Below are 6,313 nucleotides of genomic sequence, written 5' to 3'. Positions count from 1 at the left end.
ACAGACAGACAGACAGACAGACAATCAGACAGAGATAAAGCGATAGAGAGAAAGGAGTTAGGAGCTGGCTCACATAGGTTTGGAGACTGAATGTCATTGGTCCCAAGGCTAAAACAAAACAGCAATAACAAACATATTTCTCTGTCTTTCTTCTATGTATACATTATGAGGAATTGCATATCATAGTGAACTGACATGAGCACAATATGATTATCACAAAGCAGGATATGGCAGAGTTCACCTGCATGGTTCAGAAGCCAAGATTTCAGATTGATGATGTTAAGAAGAAGGTCTGAATGTGGGTGTATTGTTAGTTGTTGTTTGGGAGTTGTTGCTTGTTGTTGGTTGTGGTTTACTAAGTAAGAGTGTGAAAAGAATAAATAATGACAAAAAGAAGTAATTAAGTATCCTGATATTGAATACCAAACTTCTCCCCAGGAATCTGACACCCCTAATCAGCAGGAAGTTTAATGATTACATTGCTCCTTTCCTTTCTATCTTTTTTCTCTCCTACCCAATGTTATAGGGCTGAAAGGGTGAAAAAAGAGAGGAATGGAGTGGAAAATACTAGAAGTTATAAAATAGCAAACAACAGCTACAAGTAGCACCTGGATATGGTGCTAGTCAAAATGGGAAATTTGATTTCAATGCCTTAGAAAAACTGGCAAACCATGAAGGGATTTCCACTCTTTATTATTCTTCATCCTATATTTTGTTTCAAAAACTGTTGGGAGAATGATTGAGCAGTTAAAAGGGCGGGTGAAATGGACCTGGAGATATATATATATATATATATATATATATATATATATATATATATATGAAAAGAAAAGGGGTTATTCTCCTCTCTCATTTGTCATTGTATTCAAGATTTGCCAGTGCAGCTGGAAAGATTTCAGGTAGAAGTGCTTGGGAGACAAGGAATGCAAGAGAACAGGGAACAAGAGGCTCAGTCCTGTTGACATAAAAGAGAGTGTGAGTTTCCTAAAGGAAGAAAAAGGGAAAGAAAACTGCAATGCAAGAGTGAGAGGAAGAGTAGCCCAGGGTTATGAGATCACATCAGCTTTCAGTAGTCAGAGTCATATGCCTGCTAATGGAGTGGAACACAATTATTATGTGATAGAATGGTGTCCTATAGAAATGATAGACCTAAGGCATTCGCAATAGGCCATGATTTCATAAGGAATTCACTTGCCTTATGTAAAACAAATTCTAAAGAACTGAACTACTCAAAATAAAATTATTCCCCAACATTGAAAGGAATCTTTGACATCCATGCTTGAGGCCTGTCCACAGTTGCAAGTGGTTAACATGGTGGAGGGAAGAAAATGAGCATATCAGAGAAGGTGTAGCTTGGACTGAAGAGAACACCATCAGCTTTCATACCAATCATATGCCTGTTAATGGAGTGGAAAATGGTTATGATGAGATGGGATGCTGTTGTGTGGAAATGGGAGATCTATGGTGTAGTTGTCCTGCATTCATGGAGAACTGGGTACACCTGAAAAGGAGGCTGGGGATGAAAAAGGATGGGTGGGTGAGAGAAGGGTGAAGACAAGACAAAAGTTTCTGATCAAGGTTCAAAGTTTAATTTTTAGATCTGCAATTATATAGGGGAAACCCAAAAACCCATCCTTGTTTCAGCTGGATTTTGTTGCTTTGTGTCAACTGGATTCTGTTGTAAAGCAAACTCAGGAGGCAGTCTGCTCCTGTAGGAAACCACAGGTGTGGAAGGCAGGAGAATCCACCTAGGATGACTAGGTCTGCAGAAAGCCAACTGCGGCAAACAGTTAAGGTCAGTTTAGCCTGCTGGAGACTGGGGTAAGGGCACAATGAGGCATTTTCAATAGGCCATAATTACATATGGGTTGCATTCTCCTTATGTAAAACAAATTCTGAAAAGCTGAACTACTCAAAACAGAATTATACCCTAGGACTGAAAGGATTGTTGACATCTATACTAGAGGCTATACCAGAGTTGCAGTGGTTACCATGGTAGAGGGAAGAAGCTGTGAATATTGAACAGTGAAATAGAGCAAGGAGTTAAATATAGTTTAAAAAATCAGTTGCTGAGTGAAGGATGGTATTTCTTTTTTAAAAAAATATTTATTTTCTTCATGTATGTGAGTACACTGTCACTGTCTTCAGACACACAGGAAGAGGGCATTGGATCCCATTATGGATGGTTATGAGCCACCATGTGGTTGCTGGGATTTGAACTCAGGACCTCTGGAAGAGCAGTCGGTGCTCTTACCCGCTGAGCCATCTCTCCAGCCCCAGGATGGTACTTTAATACACAAGAACATATTTGTCCTTCCTGGTCTGCTCTATTACCAATAACAACATGATCTCCTGTGTTCATAACCACTGGCCTGGGAGAGAAAGTGAGGTGGGAACTGCCAGCTGAGATCTCTGGTAGCAAATGAGTATGGCAAGAACAGACTCTAAGAAGACAGGCTTCAGTGAGACAGCTCATTGAACTGGTGGATGGGGGAGCAAAGTCCCCATGAGGATGACCTGAGGCCTAATGCCCAACAGTGAGGAGATAGAACCTGAAGAGACAACCTCCAGTAGACAGACAGGACCCCCCAGTGAAGGGATGGGGCCACCAAACTACCTCAAATTAGTTCTTCTTTATAAACTGTATATGATCAATCCTGCCTCACACTGATACTGTTTCCAGAGACTTGCTTGTGGGACAGTTTCAGAAAGGACTGCTAATCCCTGATGACCTTGGTTTATCCAGCCTTGCGAATGTTCCTTCTGAACCTTCTCTACACATAGAGACTGGACAGCAAATGATGTTAGATAGCTTTCTTTTAACTTAACAATTTTTCCATTTCCTTTTGGTCCCCCCGCAAAAACAAAAATTCTTTACCAAAAGTCAGCGGGTCGAAATTATTAGAAGACTGTCATGATAGTCCTTAAGTTAGAGAAGATGGTTAGGGTCATTTTATGACTTACAGATATGTTGTCATTTTTCGGGATGATTACAAGTACTTATGGTCTTGGATAAGGAGGAAATGAAATGGAGAAGGTAGATTCAGGGATTCCTTTTCCTTTCTTTTCCTTTTCTCTACCTGTCTTCCTTAAGTAAAAGAAATGTAGTTGAAAAGAAAATGGGGGAGGGGCAATATAGATATATTATGAGAAATAATGAAATAGAGGTAGATTATTGATTCTACTCTCAAACCATGAAAGCATTCTATACCCTGAATTTTACATTTCTCAAGATCCTACATTTTGATGCAGAATGGTGGCTATAGTATGATACATTGGTACCAAATTTTATATATTAATATAGGTTTAAGGTTTTCATTGGTATAAATTTTTATTTAATTTTACTTGTAATTCATCTTTTATACTGCATGTTCCATTCTCCACCCCTTTTCATCCTCCCTCTGACTGCTCCACATCCCACTTCCTTCCCACCACACCCAGTCTCCATGTGGATATCCCCAACCCCCACCACTCCTGACCTCTAAACTACCTGGGGTCTTTTGATGGTTAGGTGCATCATCTCTGAATGAACTCAGATCTGGAAGTCCTTTACTGTATGTGTGTTGGGGGCCTCATATCAGCTGGTGTATGCTGTCTGTTTGGTGGACCAATGTTTGAAAGTTTCTCCGGGGTCCTGAATAATTAAGACTGCTAGTCCTCTTACAGAATCACCCTTCTCCTTAGCATCTTTCATCCTTGACAAAGTTTAATTGTATTACAATATAATACATCTATGTTTTATCTCTTGTATAAGTATTATGCCTATGCAACTCATTGAGAAATGGAAGAGTTAGTTCCAGTTTTAGTAGCTGCTATTGTAGCTCTTAGGGATGGTTAAGAAATAGAGCAGGATAGTCACACAGTCAAACTCATGGTCATGTTAGATACTACTGTGGATTATCACAGAAGTACACATCCTGGGTTATACAGAAAATAGGTACGTGGAAACAAGTAGCATTTGCTTGTTCAGGTATACTATGAATAACTGATGGTTTTCAAATACCTCAGAGATTCACAGAACACAGGATTTAACCAAAGTTTTAAGTGAAGACCTTTTCTTCGCATTGAGACATGTCAATTCCTTGAAGAACCTCATTCTACTTCAAAAATGATGACTATTAAAACCTCCATATTGAATTGCTTCAAGTAGAACAAGGTAGTCACTGGGTTAAAGAAAGGCCCTTATTTCATCTGCAGGTAAAATACTATCTGAAAGAATGAATGGAGGCAGGATAGTAGACTTACAGCTGTGTCAAAGTAAGGAAAGCAAATCCTTCATAATTTCTGCTTCACCTAAGATCTGTTAGATATTCTAGGCTAGAAGGCTGAAGATGGAGGTTCCAATGTTCTAGAGGATATTGGAACTATCCCAGCTGTTAGCTGTCTCTATAATTTCTATATGTTTTGAAAGATGCAGTCCTGTGTTTCCTACATTCTCAGGTGATATTTATTCCTTCTTAGGTCTCTGATGGGGTTGAAGACTAGACAGTCATAATCCCACTATAAGCTTACATTGTTTAGGACTGAAGAGGGTCTAGGTCAAAGAAGATATTTCTAGAACTGTAATACAAGTTAGCAAAGAAAGTGATGCAAATGCAGATTTCTAAACTCACAAAGGTAGAAGAGAGAATAAGATATTTTCTCCTGAGTTGTGAAATACAAACAAACTGGAATTTTGAACATATCTCTTATATAATAACTTTCATAATTGTTTCATTACTGTTGATATGGTGTGCTGTTTATTATTACAGGAGGAAGAGACTTTTATTTTGACAAAAAGGGGAATTGTTGAGGTTTGGTCTTTTGCTAATTATTGGGATGCTAACTCCTGCCCCCCAAGGTCTAAATTAAAGGATTATTTTCTGAGCATGCAGGGAGGCAGCAAGGTCAAGACCTGAGCTGTGTCTCCAAAGGGAGAATCCAGGGTACCTAGATTCACTCCCATGGATATTTTCTCCAGATCAGAATAATAAGGGGACAAAGGAGAATTTCATCTGCATGCAGGTATTTAGGGCATAACAGGCAATTGGTTATATATTTTTACAACTTACATACCTTGGTTTAAATAACAGCAATTTCTGTATTCTTTACTGGTTTACAGGCAATTATGAAAATATTTGGAGAAGTGGGATAAGAATCTGTTCCCAAGCCTGAGATCATGAATGTGTTTGACCCTGCCAGCAAGATGGCGAACTTGTCCTTGAGATGGCTGGACTCTGATGACTGTTTACAACAGAAGCTATTCAGCTGTAGGGAACTCCCCAGCTTTCCTGGGGCCTAAGTCATTGAATTTGTTTCCCCCCACCCCATGATGAAATGGACTCTGAAAATGAACTGGTGATACTTAGAATGTTTCTTTTGCTTGTTCCCAACATGGTGAGTCATTTGCTTGTTGACCTTGTACAATTGCTGAAGAATGATAGGTATAGAGAGATCAAGTCATGGTGCTTCATAGGCCATGCTCCAGTAGATTGTCTTGAACTCATTCATTTACAGGCAACACAAAGCACAATCATTGGGGGTGGGGTGATAACACATTAAACTGGAAGGGAACAGAATAAAGGAGGAATGGGTGGGGGGAAGAAATGAGAAGTAGTTTTGATCAAACTGTATTCTATGTTCATAGGAGATCCCAGATGTTAAAAAAGAAATATTTAGATACACATGCGGTAGGATTATTGTGTGCATCTATGGTATTTGCACAGGTGTGTATGTACATTCATGTGTGTGTGTTGGTACACATGTGTGTGCATGTGTGTGAACACTCAAGGTTTCTACTTCTTCAATCATTCTCCACATTACTCATTGGGTAAAGTTCTGTCTCTGAGCCCAGAACTGAAAACTTGGGCTACTTTCTCTTGCCAGCTTGCCCCTGGTAACACTATTCCTACTTCCAGAGGGTTGGAATTACATGGGGTCCACCATAACCATAAACTGTGTGCAACCAATATTTATGCCACTGAATCGTTCCTTTGGCCCGCTTAGTGGTATTCATTTATTACACCTGTAAGGTACACTGCTTGTGGACGTTGTACATCGTGGTGCGGAGCCTAGTGCGCACCACGATGTACAACGTCCACAAGCCACAGACATCACAGGACTAATGACTGTGCTGTCACAAGTACTGACAGGAAGATTCATGAGGTTGAAATATGGGGTCTCTCAGGCCATGGGAACCTAGAGGGAGGGGTCATTTCCTCAGTAAGACCCAGACAATCATTTCTAGGATGAAGGGGACAGACAGACACTTTACCAGGCAACTCAGAGATAGAGGCACGGAGGCAGGAGCCTGGAAACCCAAATACAACATGAA

This window comes from Mus pahari, unplaced genomic scaffold, assembly GCF_900095145.1.
Source record: "Mus pahari unplaced genomic scaffold, PAHARI_EIJ_v1.1 scaffold_9304_1, whole genome shotgun sequence".
NCBI lineage: Eukaryota > Metazoa > Chordata > Mammalia > Rodentia > Muridae > Mus > Mus pahari.
The sequence above is the reverse complement of the archived record's forward strand: the minus strand, read 5'-3'. Positions refer to the sequence as shown.